General features: G+C 45.7%; 1 protein-coding gene and 1 pseudogene across 1 annotated transcript in view; one reads left to right on the top strand and one right to left on the bottom strand.

The window, feature by feature from the left end:
• The window catches only part of LOC134367164 (G-protein coupled receptor 143-like), a 248805-nt gene that overhangs the window by 194693 nt on the left and 34282 nt on the right, over positions 1-19830 (bottom strand). The gene's annotated exons all lie outside the window — the stretch shown is intronic.
• The window catches only part of LOC134367016 (H(+)/Cl(-) exchange transporter 4-like), a 28697-nt pseudogene continuing 11910 nt past the window's right edge, over positions 3044-19830 (top strand).

Here is a 19830-nt window from a genome sequence, read left to right on the forward strand (position 1 = left end):
GAATAGACTCCCTCTTAATGAAGAGGAGCAGGAAAGTCGCATTGAAAAGGCAGTGAAGACAGGGAGGGCTAGAGAATATGGGCCACTTTTGTGGTCTGCTGCAGAGATCAGAGGTTAACAAACTTTTTCTGTAAAGGGCGAGATGGTGAACATTCCAGCCTTTGTGGGTGATATGGTCTTTGTCGTACCTACTCAACCCTGCTGTTGTAACGTGAACGCTGCCATAGACAATATGTAAACAAGTAGATATGCTTGTGTGCCAGTAAAACTTTATTTACAAACCGGGCAGCAGGCTGGGTTCGGCCCATGGGCTGCAGTTTCCTGAGCCCTGACCTAAATGATCCAGGCCAAGTAGAAATCTTAGATCCAGGCTGTAGGATGCTGTTCTTCCTTGAACCCATGGCCTTGAGGACGTAAGTGCAGGTGTCATCTGCCAGCAGAAATATTCTTGTTGGAGAGAAGAAATTAAAACAGGTGGGAGGTTCAAGGGCTCCCTTGTAAGTTGCAAATGACTGTTTGCATCCATTTGGGGTTGTTCCTTGTACTTTATTGAACATACAGAGTTTCAGTTCATTTCTCAGTTAGCAAATCCTTGGAGTTCCCTCCCTTGCCTGGCTGGATTCTAGTTCTCCATCCATTTCACCTCCCAGGTGGATCCCAAATAGAGTCCTTCCCATTTTCCCACCCGGGTGTTCTCTTCTTGCACTGTCTCTGTTCTGGTCATCTCTTAACTCCAATTTCAGACATGACATCACCATTTCCTTCCAGGCCCCCAGGAAAGCCCCCGAGGCTCTGCAGATTATATCATGTTTACTTTCCTCTACCAATTATGTGTCTAATCATCACGATCATAACATGCTCCATCAAAGTTTAAAGATGTAATTTTCTCCAGAGCGAATTTTTATCTCAAGCATTATTGCCTGGAGTAGTTGTTTGACTAGAGGTTTGGTTAAATTTCAGGCAGCAAATACAATATCCAGGTCTCTTCAATTATTCTATTGCCAGCTGGGTTTTTCTGATGAGAGCTCCCACTGTGGGCCAATAGCCTGTCATCTTATTTTTCCCATCAGAGATTTTCTTTACCACATGTAATAGGTTATTACCATCTTGTTTTTGTAGAGATGAGAATGAAATCTTTGCTCTCTAATTTGACCCCTTCCCTTATATTACTGGTTCTGTTATTGGCTGCTCCTGCCTTATGCAATGCGCCTCTTCCCTGGATACTCATCAATGGGTGTAGTTTTGGACTTGGCACTCCTCAAACCTCAAACTTTTAAAGTTTTAAAGCAGCCGAGTTGCACGGACGGTCAATAAATCTATCACTGTGGCCATTTTATTGCTTGGAAGGTGATTACTTTGCCCATAGCGACTTTTCAATTTGATTAAAATCCAGCGTCGTCAGGTCATGACTGAGTCCTCCAGATATAGAAATACAAAAGCAATGAGAAGTCCGCACTCAGATATTTTTATAACCACCCTTCAACTTTTTAACCATCTATTTTGGCACTTTTGTGGCCCTCATCCTATAATTCAAATTCCCATGCTCTTTACCAAAGTAGTTTTTATTTAGTGCATATTTCAACCTCCGGTCTCTGTAGGAGCATGTTATTCTTTCTGCTAACTGGTGGTGAGCACTGGCCTGCTCCAGATTAGCTCCCACGGGATCTGTAAATCAGGCTCTGATGGCAAGAGAGCCTGGCAGATGTGTTGGTTCACTTGCAATTGTTTTCCAGGCAAGGGGAGCTGGAATAGTGCGAGTGGAATTGTGATCTCAGACAGGAAAGGAAGAGACATTCACCTTTGCTACTACCCTGGCAGCAAGAGCCCTTCTGACTGTATTTCAAGAAGAATTAAAAATGAGCGTCTGTGCCCAGAGCTCCTTGCCCAGGGCAGTGTGCCTCCAGCCTTGCATGGCTCTTGGCTCCTGACGGGTTTTCCTACCTCCCTTATCCATGTCCGTGGTGGCGCCAGGAGTGCAGAGGGCCGCTGCCATCTGCAGATTGCCTTGGCTCCCAGAAGCATCTTCACTCCACTGGTGCTGTGCATTATGAATATCTGCGATGACAACCACATAGACTGTCTGCCCGAGTGGTCCACTTATCTCCCAGGGGAACCAGTTACCAGTTTGGCTACAATTATTTGATTTTGAGTGGTATGCGTCAATCCTATTAGCCCTCGACACTCTCATTTTGACACCTTGCTTTTGCAGGATGCGGGACTTCTCAGAAATGTATCTAGTTGCTCCTCATTTTTGGATTTCGTATTTGCTAATTTGCCTGCTCACTCAAATTTATCTGTAGCCTCCGAATCAATACTTGTGGTGCTTTCAAGGTCATTCACAGACATGTGCACGTGCACAGTGGCAAAAAATTGAGTTGCCAGAAGTGCATGTTCCTCGCTGAGGTCGAAGAAGGCAACGCTCTGCCTTCTTGTTTTCAGTCTCATGCTTTAAACAAGTGTCCTTTCTGTGTTCTATTTAGTGCCACATTTTTCACATTTTTGTGCTTTTTGCTTGGTAATGTTGCTGTTTAAAATGGCCCTGAAACTGAGTGATGAAGTGCTGTCTAGTGTTCCCACGTGCAGGAAGGCTGTGCTGTGTTTTATGGAGAGAATACATGTGTCGGAGAAGCTTCACCCAGACGTGAGTGGTAGTGCTGTTGGCCATGAGTTCAATGTTAATGACTGAGCACTATCTATTAACTACAGTGTCTGTAGACAGAAACATGAGATACAAGGTTATGTATTGATTTGTTGACGAGAATGTGAGCAGAGGCTCTCAGGGCCCTAACCCTGTATTCCTCTAGGAGCGGTCATTGAGTTTTTGCTAATGTAGTGTCTGAAGTGTCTTTATAGAACACATCTTCTACCTATAATGAGAACTGACTGTGTATATATGTTACTACAGCAGAGATGCCTATGCTGAGATAACTTCTGGTTGTGTAAGAAAATAGAGCCCATGGGTTATCTTCTGCCATGTCCGTGTACATGTCCTGTTCACCTTTTCCATGACCGTTTTTCTCTCTCAGGTGTAACTAGCCTGGTCAATGCAGGAGCGATGAGTGGCACTGGAAACCTGATGGATTTTCTCGATGAGCCATTCCCCGATGTGCGGACATAATGTGGACTTCCACACCATCGACTGGCTAAGGGAAAAGTCACGGGACACCGACAGACCCAGAAAGGTAGGTGGCGTTGTGAAGGGACAAGCTGAAGGGGACCCCTACAAGTGGCTGTGGCATGCTTGAATCCGGAAGTTGTTTAGTGGGGGCTCAGGTTCATGTGTCATGTACCAGGTTAGGTTCTAAAGAAGTGTTAGGTGAGTGCAGAGATGTGGACAGATGGCTGTAGCTCCGGGTGCTGGGGGTGGGAGGCTGTGTCATATAGAAGTAATGGGGTGCAGAGCACAAGGAGGGGACTCTGGAACCAGATGAATCTGGCACACTTCCTGCCCTTGACACCTTCGGGTTAGGTGACTTTGGGGGTGCCATTTCTGGGCCCCTCATTTTCTCATCTGTGGGGACAGAGGTGATTATTCCTCAAGGGTAAGTGAGGCTGTGTGTGTGAAAGCACATGTTATGGGGCCAGGCGTCTAGTTGGCAGTCGATATATATTTTAATGGGCTGCAGTGAAGCTACGTGTAAGTGCTATGGGATCCTCTAAGAGGGACGGTTAGAGAAGAGGTTCTCAGAGGCTGATATTTCAGTTGGGACTTGAAGGAAGACTAAGAGTTCACTGGGCAGAGAAAGGGAAAAGCATGTAAACACCAGAGTGGCCCTTTCTTAAGTCAGAGGCATGAAAGAACCTGGCACACTTGGGCAATTCAGGGAGCTCCAGGGGTCTGGTGGGGGATTCCTGGAAGGGGAAGAAAGCAGTTGAGTCTAGAAACGAGAGTAAGGGCTGGCCGGTTGGCTCAGTTGGTTAGAGCGCAGCATTGCAACACCAAGGTCAAGGGTTCTAATCCCCTTACCGGCCAGCTGCAAAAAAAAAAGTGACAGGTCCCTGGCATGAGAGTGGGTGCTGAAGCTTTAGAGGTGGCCAGGGTGGCCGGGGAATGTGGAGGGAGACAGAAGGAGGCGGTCAGGACCCTGGGCAATGCCAGGAGTTAGGAGGTCTGGGGGAGGTAGGTGGGTGCCAGTGACAAACTCTGAGGAGAAGCAGGGAGAGGTGAGGGAGGGGACCAGCCGAGAGTTGTCCCAAGTGAGAAGAGTAGAGAGTGTTGAGGAGGGGCTGCTCCCAAGGTCAGCCTCCATGGAGGGGTAATGGTGAACCAACAACATGGGGGCTGTTGGCAACTTCAGGGAGAGCCTCTTCAGAGGAAGATGTGGAGGGACGTGGAGAGTGTGACTGTGTCACGCCATTTCACGAAGGTTGGCAGTGAAAGGAGGAAGAGCATTGCAGGAGTGAGGTTCAGTCAAGAAGATGGCGCAGCCTCTTGTCTCCAACATGGAGGAGCATGGGGACAGGGCAGCCTTCCCTCTAGAGCAGGGCTCAGCAAACTATGGCCCTTGGGCCAAAGCCAGCTGGCACCTCGTTTTGTAAAGTTTTATTGGAATGTAGTCATGCCCATTCATTTACATGTTCTTTATGGCTCCTTTTGTGCACAGTGGCCGAGTTGAGTAGTTGCAACAGACACCATTTGACGTGCAGAGCCCCAAATATTTACTGTCTAGTCCTATACAGAAAATGGTTGCCAACCACCGCTGGAAACGGTTGTGAGGGGAATGGTGATCTCGGAGGATTTTGTGAACACAGGGAGGCAAAGGTGTGTTCTTACAGTGTGTATAGACGTGTCCATCTGCCATGGTAACTGTGATCCATGCTGCTAATTCACAGTTCTTGCTGTTAAAATTAAACCTTGAAAACAAAAGTAAGAAATGCAGTCTCTGTTGAAGAGGATTTTGAATGAACAGACCTGATAAAGTAAGTTAAAACAGTAGCTCATATTCAAGATAGTGATACCCAGTCAGTGCCTCGTTCAGAATGGCTTTAAATAATGAAAGCTCAGATCACATTCAGTATGTTTTTCTAATCAAGTGCAGTTTTTGCTACTCTTGTTCCTTGGAGACTATGATGGCACCTCCATAGCTCTGTGAAGTAGGAAGCCCATTGTGTGATTGTGGCACACAACTGAATGAATAATGTAACTGGGAATTTGGTTGCTGAATGACCTTCATTTTCTCTTAATTACCACCCTGTTTCCTGAGAAAACAGTTTCAAGGAGCAAAGCATGAGTTGAAAAATGTGTGCACGTCACCTGCTGTGTCTGCTCTGCTTCCAGATAACCAGCGAAAGCAAGGAGTCCATATGGGGGTTCATCAGGAGCCTGCAGGACGCCTGGTCGGGCTGGGTGGTCATGCTGCTCATCGGCCTGCTGGCAGGTACGCAGGGCACGCAGCGCTCCCGGGCGAGCTGCGGACGCTGACGCCCCCGAGCTCCAGCCGCTTGGGATGATGTTCGGAATGTGGAGCGTTTCCCTTTTACCCCGTGCAAGAGATTTCTTACTGGAAATGTCTAAGAGCAGAATACATGATCATATAGTTTTCATCAAATGTGTCATCGACTAAGCTTCTGGAGAGCTGTCATTATAGAGCTGGTTGGCCCTTTCCACATAGTGCAAAGGTTTATGAGCATGCGGGAGTGTACTGAAAGCACGCGTTCTGCATTCTGCTGTCCTTGGTTATGTAGAAGCCAACGAAATATGAAAATGTTTTTTTTTTTTTTTTTTTTGTCGTTTTTTCGTGACCGGCACTCAGCCAGTGAGTACACCGGTCAGTCCTATATAGGATCCGAACCCGCGGCGGGAGCGTTGCCGCGCTGCCAGCGCAGCACTCTACCAAGTGCGCCACGGGCTCGGCCCGAAATATGAAAATGTTTTGAGCTGCCATAATCAAACACCACATGAGACTGGCTTTTGCTACTACTGGCCGGCCCTGGAATGACCTGTAAACACCGTAGGGCACTCAAAACCATGCTAGACACCCACAGGATCTGAGGTAGGCCCTGGGAGATCCCCAGCCCCGACATCGTTCTGACCCTCGGGGAGTCCGTGTCCTTTCTTTTTATAATCCCAACACCGTGTTTGCCAGTAGTAGATGTTTCCAGAGTAAATGGACGAATATCTGGAGGGGAAACCTGTCGTTTTAATGTCAAATGCATCAGCTCTGCATGGAAATTGTGTCCCCAAACTTAGTTCCTTTGAGGAGGCTGGGAGGGTTAATGTCCAAGAATATTAAAATTTAAGCATGGTGAAGAGATCCCCTGAATAAAAATCCCCTACATGTAACAACATAATCATTATGGCAGGAAAATTGATCAGAGAAGTGACTGTAATACAGGCAGAATATAGTAAGTGCTTTAAGAAAGAACAGTAATGAGACACATGATTTTGTGATTACAGGTGATTCCGATTTCCAGGCGACCTTTCATTTATTTCATGGGTAATTGTAGGAGAGGCTCGGTGGCCAGGGAAGGGCCCCATCTTCCTCGTCCGCCTCGGCATCCCAGAAAAAAGAAGCCAAGAGGAATGCTTGAGACCAGCCCTTTCCTACTAGCCAAAGCAACTATCCGTTCATTTCCCCAATTCTATTCTCCGTCCCCCAGCAGAGGCGACCAGGGAAGGAAATTAGTCTTGGCAGATACATGGTCTTCTGCCACCACGTTTGCCTGACCGCTTCTGTAAAGACCTTTGAAGGTGGCCGGGGTGGGGCAAGGCAGGGGGGAGGGGATGGAGTTTGCTCTGGATTTCGATGGCCCTACTTAGAATAGATTTATCAAACCTTACACTGTATCATTATTCTTGGCTCCTAGGAAGGAGAAATAAACAGGGTAAATGAAGACACTTGGAACAGATGTTCTGGTGTCTTGCTGGAATAAATGGCACAGCTTAGATTCATTTGGCTAGTGGAGGAGCGCAACTGGGCTATCTTTAGGTGACCTGATATTGACCAGCTGGTCTCACTATCAACTAAGTTGCTGTCAGTTCTCGCAGGTGGAATCACCTCGGGAGTGAAACAATATGTAGCACTGCCGGGGCTTCAATTAAACAGATTCTCTGGAGGGGGCGCGCTGGCATTGAGTAAAGCCCCCTCTTCTCCCCTCTGTGATTCAAATATGGAGGCCGGGGTGAGAACCACCGGAGAAAGGAAGGCCCGTGGGCTCATCTGCGCATGAGTACGGAAGGAGGGCAAGAATGGGAGGACAGTGGAAACAGAAGTGGCTCAAGTGTTCTTTTGGCCTGGATGCACCAATTGTCTGTCTGGCTGTCCATTCCCTCAGTGGCGCCCTGGCCACTCTATTCTGACCCCTGATGGAGAAGCCCAGCGGCATCTCCTCTGCAGGGCGTTTATCGGGAGCTGCCACTGGGTGGCGCTGTTGTACCGTGGAATAAAGCTGAGGCTCAGTCAGCACCAGAATCAGCAAGAATTGGGTGTGGGATAATGTGATGATGAATGAATGAATAAAGATGGAATTTGGGGTGATCATTGCGTCTTGCCCCTGGATATCTGCAGTATCCCTCCCCCACCTTCTTTGGGTCTTTGTTCAAATGTTACCTTTCATTTGAGGCCTTCCCCGACTGCCTTCTCTAAAATTACATCCTTCCCTCTGAATCTCATCCCCCTTTCCTGCTCTGGGTATGTATATATGTGTGTATGTAACAGCTTTATTGAAATATATTTCATATGCTACACAATTCACTCATATAAAGTGTCCAGTTCAGTGGTTTTTAGTATATTCACAGAGTTGTGCAACCATCACCACGATCAATTTTAAAATAATTTTATCACCCCCAAAAGAACCTCTGCACTTTTTAGCTATCAAAGCCAAAGCCCCAGTCCCCTCTCAGCCTCAGGCCACCACTAATCTACTTTCTGTCTCTATGGATCTGCCTGTTCTGTATATGTCTTATAAATGGAATCATACAGTACAATGTGGTCCTTTGTGATTAACTTCTTTCACTTAGCACGATGTTTTCAAGGTTCATCCACGTTGTAGCAAGTATCAGTGCTTCTTCCTTTTTATTACTGAATACTACTCCATTGTATGGACAAACCACATTTTGTTTATCTGGTCATCCGTTGATGAGTATTTGGGTTGTTTCTACTCTTTGGCTGTTTTGAATAATGCCACTAAGAGCATTTGTGTGCAGGTCTTTATGTGGACACATGTTTTCGTCTTGGGTATATGCCTCCGAGTGGAGTTGTTTGGCCAAATGGTAACTCTGTGTTTAACTTTTTGAGGAACTGCCAGACTGTTTTCCAAGGCGGCTGTACCATTGAACTGAGCTATATTTTCTCTCTAGCACCTATCACCTTCTAGTGGAGTCTCTGGCTACTTACTTACTTGTCTAGTGTCTCTGTCCCCTCCGCGAGGTACAGCTCCATGAAGTCAGAGACTTGGGTCTGCTTTGTTCGCTGCTGTATCCCCAGGATGTGGACTAGTGACTGGCACGTAGTAAGTAGGTGCTCAATACATATCCCTTGAGTGAATGAAGGGACCTGAGTTTTCTGATTTTTTCCCCCATTTATTTACTGCAGTCATCCACTCAATGTGGACATATAGCTCCAAGTATGTACCTGACGTGGGTACAGTAACGGACAAGGCAGGTAGTCTCCTTGCCCACTTACAGTGGACACAGGCTCTGGACGACTGATCTAACCCCCTCTGTGGCATGAAAACCAGACAATGAAACCTTTTTTCCTGTGATTTATAGCCTGTGGAAGTACAGACGTATATATACCTATATTGCTAACCATGAGATCACGATACAGTAGGTATGGAGATGGGGCAAGGCCCGAGAAATACACTTGGGCCACACTTAGGAACTCAGAGAAGGCTTCCCAAAGGAGGGATATAAATGCTGGAATCTGGAACATAAGGAGGACCCTGCCCAGTGGAGGGAGGGTAACGCTTGCCGAGATGGTGCAGAGAGGAGCTCCTGGCATGTTCCGAAAACATGGATTGGGCAGAGGGTGGGGGTTAGTGATGGAAAAATATGAGGCTAGAGAGATACGAGGTGCCTGTCGTCAGGGACAGCAATCTGTTGAGGATTTGGGTGTTCTCCCAAGAGCAATGGGAAACCGTGGCAGGCTTTTCCATAGGGACTGGCGTGGGTCAGATTGGCAGCTTTGAAAGCCTGTTTGACCACAGTGTGGAGAACCCACCGGAGGGGGGCAAGTTGGGCATGGAGACCCGAAAGGGGGCTCTGGCTGCAGCCCAGACAGAAATGATTCTGAAACGGTGGCCTGAATGTCAGCAGAGGCCATGGGGAGGAGGGGACGGGAGCGATTCAAGAGAGATTTGGAGGTGGAGTCGCTAGGATGTGGTGATTGCCCGGAGCGGGATGTGTACGCAGGTTTCTGGTTTGCACAAGTACCTGGATGCTGGGCCCTTCTCTCAGCTGGGAGCAAAGCTGGGCCTGGGAGGGAGATATTGTCGCTCAGCGTTGCATGCAGAGAGCTGGGGTGGAGATGTCCCACAGACCCGAGAAGCCAAATAGATGCGTGTCCTTTGACAGTTGCTGCTCATTGGCTTTGACTGCCTGGGGCTCTGTTAGAAAGGGTGTTTGAGGGTGATTGCACACGAGTCTGGCACAGTGGGTAAGTGGTGTCTGACAGGGGCATGTCAAAAGCGTTGTGAAGGCGAATCCAGTCGAGTGTGTCAGATCGATGGGTGATGTCTGCCATGGGCAGTGGAGCTGGCGGCTGGGCTCTGTGGTGACTGAGCACAGTAGGCAGGAGCTCCTACGTGCCTGGAGGGCAGAGCTAGATATGCACAGCTACAGATCAGTGGCAATAGAAGGACATGAACCAGGTGGCCAGGGTTGAGAGCGTAGTGTAAGAAGAGAGAAGGGTTTAGGGTCAAGCTTGGAGGAAATGTGCCTTTTAGAAGTTGGGTAGAGCAGAGATCAGGGAGACAGAGAAAACCAGAGAGCCAGGAGGAAAGCAGGGGAGGATGATATTGTGGAAACCAAGGGCAGGCGTGTTTCTAGAGGGATGGAGTGGTCAGCAGTGTCAAAGGATGCTGAGAGGTCTGGAACTGGGGTCAACACACTTTTTCTGTAAGGGGCCAGAGAGTAAATATTGTCAGCTCTGTGGGCCACACCCTCTCTGTGTCACCACTTCAGTTCTGCCTCTGTAGCATGAAAGCAGCCACAGACGGCACCTCATCGAGTGGCACGGCTGTGCTCCAATAAAACTAGATTTACGAAAACAGGCAGTGGCCAGATTTGGCCCATGGGCTGTAGTTTGCTGATCGGGTCCTGGAAGATGAGGACTGAGCAAAGGCCATTGCCTGAGCTGCGGGTCTCCAGGTGGACAGAGCGGAGTGAGGCTGAGCAGACGAAGAGACAGGCCGGTGGCTAGAGGGGAAGGTGGGGCCGGGCAGTGTTCACACTGAAGGCTGCTGGGAAGGAGCCATCAGAAAGGGGAGTTGGCAGGGACAGGAGAGAGAAAGGGGAACTGTAAGAGGGAGGGCCTGAGGACGCAGGGGGTCTGGGACCCAGGCGGGCCGCTGCGCATGGAGCAGAGGACAAGGGACAGGGTGTGCCGATGTGGGGCTGCGGATGCCTTTTGGGGTGATGCGGGTGTGAACCTGATACTGTCGTGAGGATTCAGTAAAAGTTTCACAAGTTAAAAAGCCGGAGAACATTCCATGCCTTTGGAAAAGACTAGAATGAGTTATTGTGGAAAGAGACGCGAGGCAGCCTTTTGTGGCCCGCTGAGCTGCACAGTCTATTATTTATGTTTTTGTTGGGACATAAGTGACTATACACGTGTGTGGGGCACAGCCTTGAATATCTATAGCCGTGTGCAACATGCAATGCTCCGACCAGGATAATTGGCACACTCGGCATGACACCATGTCATCATTTTGGGTGTCCTTTAACCGGTCCCTCCCTTGGCCATCTCCCCTCCCCCTTTCCCAACTCTGGTAACCTCGGTCCTGTTCTCTCCTTTGCAAAGTATTATTGGGATCCTTTTATCTTTCCTTCTTTCTTTTAAAATTTATTTTCCAGCTCCCACTTATTAGTGAGGACATATGGTGTTTCTCTTTCTCCTGCACATTCTATTTCATCCCACTTCTATTGGCCGCTATAGTCATTATCTACTTGTATGGACCCACGATCCCTTACCCAGAATTGAAAGAATCCGGAACGTCCTAATAAGCATGGGTTTCCCAAGTTTGCTTCCCATTTGGTGGCAAAACCTCACTCATTTATGATGCGAGGCCGTCATAGCTGTTATGCCTCCAATTTGTCTGCATTATCGTGTTTCCCCAAGAAATGTTATTGTGCGCACCCAGGATCCTGCCCCAGAAGCTGCTGAGGGGGCTTTGTCTTTTACAGTGTACATACCCTATTTCCAAAATTTGGAAAGGGAGGAATTCGGAAAGTTGCTTGGCCCCAGTGGCTTGAGATGAGAGTGTAAACCTGCATGTCTCACTCTCCTACCTGGTGTAAGCCACTGAGCGCTTTGTATCTCTCCCTGGGCTGCTGCTGCCCTCACCGTCTGTGTTCAGTGACTGCGAGGTTAATGAGAGAAGCTTCCTATGTAAGTGACAGCCCATGGCATGTTCATTCCTGCTCTGGTTTTGGGGCCTGCGTGGTCGCCACGCTCCTGCGTGGCTGCTGCGTTGTGCATTCCCTTTGTATCACGGGTGCCTCCTGTTAGTGGCTTGTGCTGCTTCCTCCAGGCACCTTGGCTGGGGTCATCGATCTTGCCGTCGTGTGGATGACAGACCTGAGGAAGGTGTCTGCCTGTCTGCCTTCTGGTACAGCCACGAGCAGTGCTGCTGGACTTCCAACGAAACCACTTTTGAGGAGAGAGACAAGTGTCCACGGTGGCAGAAATGGTCGGAGCTGCTGGTGAATCAGTCGGAGGTGGGTGTCTGGGCAGGGTCATCCTGGGGACTCCCGCAATTCCACATGCCTTTGGAACCCTGCGGGGTGATTCGTGAGTGTGATGTCACCTTCAAGTGTCTGTTGCGATGATAGTCCACGGTGTAATACTAGTGTGACTTGCTTTTCTCTAGCTCTAATGCAGCCACCCAGACTTCACTTGGAAAACCCTTCCTCACTGTTTCATGTGCTATATACATATATATTTTAAAGCCTTGTATTTGGCTTCATTTTTCTTACGGAACATAGTTTGTTGATCATGCTGAAGAAATACCATTAATTTTTATACCTTTTAATTGAGGAGAAAAGATGAATTATCTTTTTTTAGAATAACAGCTTTAGTGAGATATAATTCACATTCCACATTTAAAGTGTACAATTAACCGTCATCACAATCTACTTTAGAACATTTTCATCAACCCCCAAGAAACCCTGTACCCATTAGCAGTCACTCCCATGACCCCCCAACCCACTAGCCCCTGGCAACCGCTCTATTTTCTGTCTCTATAGATTTGTCTATTCTGGAGACTTCATGTAAATGGAATCATATAATGTGTGGCTTTTTTGTCTGGCTTCTTTCAATTAGCACAATGTTTTCCAAGTTCCTTGATCTCGTAGCATGAATTAATAATTCATTCCTTTTTATGGCCGAATAATATTTCACTATACGGATTTACCACTTTTTAATTTTAAAATCTCATTGTTCACATTTGTGGGGGGATATACCATATTTTATGTATCACTTTATCAGTTGATCAACATGGGTTGATTCCACCTTTTTGCTATTATGAACCATGTTGCTATGAACATTTGTGGACACATGTTTCATTTCTCTTGAGTGTATACCCAGGAGTGGAATTGCTGGGTCAGATGGCAACTCTGTGTTTGACCTTTTGAGGAGCTGCCAGACTGTTTTCCACAGTGGCTACACCATTTTACCTTCCCACCAGCAGTGCATGAGGGTTCCCATTTGCTCTCCTTCTTGCTAACACCTATTATTATCTGCTTTTGATGTTAGCCATGCAAGTGGGTATGAACTGGTACCTTATTGTGCTTTCAGTTATCTTCCACTACATTTTATGAGCGCATTACAGAGGATGATCCGGGCCTTCTGTGAAGAGAATGTCCCAGGCACAGGGGATGTGGTGATGAACCACAGACCTAGTGTTTGCCCTTCAAGGCACCTAGAGCTTCACATCTTATAAAAATCTTAGCTCAGGAAAGGCTTAACTTTTACCAAATTCAGTGCTTACCACAATGACTTTGGGTCATTGAAGGATCAGAAAGCCAGGTGAGGGGAGCTAGGAGCCAAGCTTCACATTAGGGGTGATGTGAGGACCGTTCAACTAGAACAGTTCTTGGAAGGTACATGTAATCTCTTTATACATCTCCTCCCTGCCCCAGTTTTTTTGCCTGACCAACTTAGCACAGCTGAAGACATTTGGAATGCACTTTGCCATTTTGCTAAACCCCTTTCTCATTGGAATTGAAAATGAATTTCTTCAAATCTCAGAAGTAGAAAGAGATCTTGAAATCTCACACATTCTCAGTGCTCTCTGTTCTTTCCTAAAAGAAACTCTCTACTTGGGCCTATGGGCATGGGCAGGCGGAGGTGGCTGGGCGCCGTATTTTATTTCTTCTCTCCTACTTGCAATATGTGTTTTGGGGAAATATGGCCATCCATCTTTTCAACTACTTTTAATATTTATACTTTGGTTCAAAGAATTACTGTTAGTAGGAGTGAGAATTTATTTTTAGCCTCCAAAAAAAGTACATATTTAAGTGGGTGAAAGATATTCCTCTGTCCGATATCTCACCACATAGGGTGTGAATATATGTGCTTGTAAAGGCCAGAGCAGTCTTCTGGAATGTGTTTTGCATTTAATAGGAACACATGTGGCTGTGTCCATGGCCTGACTTGTAGGTGACCTCTCTTTCCTTCCGCCCTCACTTGAGTCATCCAGATGGTAGCAAGAAGCTGAGGCCTAAAGAAATGCAGACTCCACTCAGCAGACCAGGTCCTCAACTGAAAAGACCCCAGACCTTGTGTTTGGTTCAGAAAAATGCTCCCCACATACCAGATAATTTGGAATCAGTGAAGTATTCTGAGGGAGATGATCAAGTTTTCCCTCAAGTAGTGCCTCTCAAATGGGACCTGAGACTCTGCATTTCTGGCAAGCTCCAAAGGCATGCTGAGGCTGCTGGGGCAGGCAGCTCACCTGAGTAGCAGCATTCCAAACCACAGCTCCTTGCTCATCGCCAGTGTGGTTGCTTCCTGGGGTGTGAGCGTGGCCTCGATGAAAGCTAGGAGAGACCAGTCCACCGCAGACAAGAAAGACAGGCCTTCCAGGCTTTGAAGACAGAATTTTCTGCATCACACCGTTCATTAGCTCTAGTGCAAGTGGTGATTAAAATCGAGCGTCATTCACGGCTTCGGTTGCCTCTGAGACGTCAACCGGTGGAATGTGCACGTGAACAGCTCCTGGAGGAACACCGGTGCTGTGTTTTGTGTACCCACTGTAGCGATGGCGACAGCCGATAAAACCGACTCTGGCCTTTTTGTTTTTACAAGACAGGGACTGGGCCTGCCCGATCCCATCAAAGCGTCTGCTCTCCCGACAGAGGGGTGGCATTGGTATGTTGCTCAGGTTTGCCATGGCTCATGTCCTCTTCCTTTGTGTCTGTTTAGGGTGCCAGTGCTTACATTCTGAATTACTTAATGTACATCCTGTGGGCGTTGCTGTTTGTGTTTCTGGCCGTCTCCCTGGTGCGTGTGTTTGCACCATATTCCTGCGGCTCTGGCATACCCGAGGTGAGTCGTGGCTGAATTTCTTTTGTACCAATAAAAAGAATAGCAAAGACGTCCGTAGCACTGTTGTGCCAAGCACAGTTCTGAGCATGAGCTCATTTTACTAACTCATTTACTCCTCACAGTAGACTATGAGGCAGGTACGATTATTGTGCATTTGGTAGTTGAAGAAACTAGCGCAGAGAGGTTAAGGAACTTGCCCAAGGCCAACAAGCTGGTCAACTGTGAGTTCAGGATTCATACTCTGTATCCAAGATTTCTGCTTTATCGCTTCTCAGATGATTAAACCATTGTCGTAGTAAACCAGGCATAACTCTTAAGGCCTGTGGAATCAGTTCATTAACCACATGCATAAATTGGCACTGGGATGACTCGGAAGTGCGCCTATGATATAATGTGAAAAAAGGGCAATAGCGGAGGTTTGTTGCTATGAAAGTTCACTGATAATTAAACTCCCTTGCCACATTGTGCTCTTCTGATGACCAGGTAATAGCAATCTTTACAAAACTTAATTTCACTTTCACCACATTCACTGTGAATTTACCCTTGTGAATTTAGCGTTCTTATAGTTTTCAGCACTTTCATGTAACCAAAGTATGAGGGAAGTGACCTCAAACATCAAGGGGAATGCCTGAGACTGAACTTGAAACCTACAAGGATCTACTGGGCAGAAAAATGATAATTGAGCTGATTCGCAAAGAGCTCAGACAGTGAAAATTTTAGCCAGAAATAATTTTAAAAATTCTCGTATTATCCCTCGAATCAATGCAATTCAGTTCTATAAGTTGGTGCTGCAGCAAGGCCCACAGGCGGTAGAGATGGTGAGTTTGAAGATGTAGTTGTGCACCAGTTGTGGCGACACGTCCCCACCATTGGGTGGTGCCCTCCACCACTGACGCAGGTCCAGGCAGTTACAGGTAGGGCTGAGTCATTGAAAGATGGTCAAAAGAAAAATTCAATATGGTCTTGTTTCAGGAAAGATAGGGAATAAATCTTAATATGTCATGCTGAATTTTGGATGGTTTATATTAACAAATTGCTTCAGGAACCCAAAAAACAAGCCGTATTACCATCGTATTTTCTCAGTACAGTCAGTTCTGCTACAGTGTGACATATGCATTCGTAAACATCACCATGCCATGCAAAATCACGCAATTTAAAAAAAAAAAAAGCGCTTATGGAGAAAAACGGTTAGGAACACAATACTCAAAAACTTCATCAGTGATACATATAAAAAAATAGGCTAGTAAAAACAGCAGCACAGTTTTACACATTAAATGGCCAAGAAATATGTCAATACTATGATAAGTATGTTTCTTCTTGAAAAAACTTGAAGTTGGCTGTGGAAGTGGGCGTCAGAAGGGCTGCAGCTTGTGAGTTACTGTGAAGGGGCTGCAGGAGGGTTATCTGGACCTGGAGGGGAAGCTGTGACAGCGGCGTGCACGGGTGTGGCTCCCCAGCACACGTGTGAACTGGTTGATGTTTGAGGCATGTGCGTATGTATGTTTTGTGTTTCCCTACATAGCTCAGTTCAGCTGGGTACGGTGTTCTGCATTCACCTCGTATTTCTCCCAGAGCAAATTGTGCATAAACAGACATGAAATTTGTGTTATGCTCAAATTCTTCCCTAATATATAGATAGCATTAGAACAAATTTGCATTTTCTAAACAAGTATTATAGCAGAGCTGACTGCATTTTATCTGACACCTAAAGCCTAAGGCACCCTGGTGTCTTAGTTTATGATCCCACCACCCGCTGATAGGTGTTGTTGACTCAAATATTTCCAAAATAAGGAGATGGCCAGTGGGGAATTGCTGGAAAATATAAAGCAGAAACAAAGGGCATGATGGGCAGTCCCGTCTTCCTCTTCCAGGAACCAGAGGTGTGAGCCTCAGCTTGTGATCTTACAGACAGACTTGGAGCTCGAGTATGAGCTCTGTCTTTGAGGGCTGGCCGGACTTGGTGTTCACTTGAAGTGGGCATCTTTAGTGGTGATAGCTGAACTCAAAAGACGTGAACTACCCAGAGGAGCATTGAAATTTCTTATATAACAAAAGTACCAGGAACACATCCATGTGGATGAAACTGAACAATGTGACATCAAGTGAAAAACTAAGTTGCAAAGAATATATAAAGGATGCTACTTTCTATAATAAAGTCCATAAACAGCCAAAACGAAACAATGTATGTGCTAAAACATAAAGAAAGGCAAAGAAATGATTGGAAGTGGTGAAGGGAAGGAGGACGTTTCTATTGGGGAGTGAACACAGGCCTTTCAAAGGGACCCACTCTTCTATTTCTTAAACTTGGGAGTGGGTACATAGTGCTTGTTTTTGTAATTTCTTTTAACCATATGTAAATATGGATATAATAGGTTCATTTCTCCATTAAGAACAGAGATTATAACAATCTTTTAAAGTATCAGGAACCAAATAACCTAAGTTTAGTCATTATGACTCAGCAGTAGCAAAATTTTCATAGTAGAGCTTGAAATTCTTAACCTAAGAAGGCAGTACCTATCCCAGTTCTTGGAGGAAAAGGGCAGAGTAAAAAGGAAAATAAGTAAATAAAAGTAAATTGAAGTGAATAAAAGTAAATTATTTTAAAAGAAAATAAAAGTAAATTTCGGTTCATGGATAAAAAGAAGCTCCTCCTGGTCAAAGCCCTACTAAATATGTGCACCAACCTCAGTTGAGACATGGAGCTATTCTTTCATTTTAGCAAAGATACTAACCAAACTATTTAAAAACAAATTTTGATTGCAATGCGCCTACATACATTTAAAAAATTGCTCATCCTCATAGCATTTGATTCCAAAACATTTTTATTATTTAAAATGAATGTTCCTTTGGAAACATTTTTTAAAATGCAAACTTAGAGAAAAATTATTTATTTGTCTTGAATACTCCAAGACGTGGGGTATCTGCTGCCTTCTTAGGTATAAGTTCTATAAGGCACATTTAAAAGTGAACACTCATAGTTTCTTGGATTTGGGAATTTAGAGAAAACTGGGTAAGAGTCTCTCTTTCTGCTTCTGTTCGCTTTATCAGTAGAACCACTATCAACTATACAAGGACTTCAAGAAGGTCGTGGAAAAATAGACTTAAAATACAAATCTTTCCATGAACTTTTTGAAGTATCCTCGTATATGAAATCATGTCTTAGAACTTACTCTGAGTTGATGTTTGTGTTCTTTACAAGAAATGAACACTCTTACAAATATTTACTTACCAGAAAGTGTTCTGGTTTTAAAGTTAAAAATAAGAAGTCACAAATCCACTGCAATACACCTTGTGAAAGCCCTGCTTGCTTCAGTCTCAATGAATCCAAGTTAAAGCAAGTCATTGGATTTTGGCATCTATTGGGAATGAATTTTTCCTCTTTAGTCCCTAATTTGATCATGAGAATTTTGTCAAATCATTTTAGAGAATTACAAAATACCTATTACACTGTTCAATTCACCACATGTCATGGCTGGCAAAGGCTCAGGTAATTTAGATGCTTGTAATTTTCTAAGTGCTATTATGCTTTTAAACTGTACCCTGTGGTCCAAATCCACATTCACTAACTGACAAAAAATTATAGGAAATTTTATTCAAGGCAACACAAAAGGGCAGGATTGTGTCAGGCATAATAAAACATCACTTAAAAAAAGGGATCTGAGATCCCCAGAGCACAGGATCAATTAGGCCAACTACCACCTGTTATGGCCTGGTTTCACCACCACTAGTTTGCCATCAGTTAAAGGCTCGTTCAAGAAACACCAGCTGACTGCGCAGCTAGGAGGCATCTGGCGTGTCCTGTAGGGAGGAGCTCATTGAGTTCTTCAGGAAGACACGCACAACCTGCTCACATGGGCTCTTTCCCTCGCCTGCTCCCTCTCTTTGAATTAGGATACGGATCTGTCAGTAGTTCCTGAGATGAAAATGGTCCTGTGCACACCCCTTTAACAATCTGAAGATTCGCTGACTTCATGACCCACCCCAAGTCACCACAGGTGACATGACGCTCAGTAGCAGGAATTTGTGAAAGAACCAAGAGTGTTTCAGGTGCATCTCTTAAATATTGAGAAATTAGGGCCACTTGTGCTACATTTTCCCGGAATGGAGCAGTGGTTGTCCACCTGGGCTGCATTGTAGATTCACCTGGGGAGGCTGTACAACTCCTCACACCCTGGGTGCACCCGGGGCCAATTACATCAAATCTCTCTGGGGAGAGCCAATTCTCAATATTTCCTGATTCACAGTGATTCTGATGAGCGCTGAGGTTGGAAGGACTGTAATAGCTATTTGAGAAAAAGATTACTTGGCAGAGCAGTGTCCAGAAGGAGGCACTTTGAAGTTATGTAAATGGCACTGACAAGCGATAACACTGTCCCGTTATGTATTACACAATGGGAAAAGAAATTGACCATGAAATTCATGGAGTGACTCACTTGGTGTCTAACTAATCTGTGATTACAGGCGTGTAAATTGCCAGCTCGGTGGTAAACATTCACTCCATTTTAGCCAATTGTAGGAGAGGTTGGAGGTAGAGGTTATGTAGCCATGGTAATGTTTCTGTATCCTAAAGGACACCGTTTTGGGGGAGAGGACCCCAATATATGAAGTTAGTCACTGAGATTGGCACTGAGTTGAATTCTCAAAGCCTTAGGCAAAACGCTCCAGCACGCCTTTAGGAAGAAAGCCAATACTTGACATTTACAAAATGCGGCAGGTCTGAAAATGGAGCAAGACAATGCTCCCTGTAGTCAAAGTCCTTTTCAATACAAGAGATAGGATTAGGCGAAAGAAAAGGGGTTGCCATGGATTCAAACATCTGTATATCCCCCAAAGTTGCGTTATTAGAATGCTGAGCATCTTCCTTTTCCAACATGACTTTTTTTTGAAGATTTATAGTGTCTTCTCTGTTTCTCAGAGCCAACTGAATTAAGCATTTTTGGTTTTGGTAACACGAATGGATCATTCCAGGGGTTAGCTGGTTGGCAAACGTTTTCCGTAAAGGGCCAAATGGGAAATATTTCAGGCTCTGTGGGCCACACAGTTTCTGCTGCAACTGTCCAACTTGGCCATGTGGCATGGAAACAGCCATAGACAACACATAGTCTGTGAATGGGCATGGCTA

This window comes from Cynocephalus volans, chromosome X (assembly GCF_027409185.1).
Source record: "Cynocephalus volans isolate mCynVol1 chromosome X, mCynVol1.pri, whole genome shotgun sequence".
Lineage (NCBI taxonomy): Eukaryota > Metazoa > Chordata > Mammalia > Dermoptera > Cynocephalidae > Cynocephalus > Cynocephalus volans.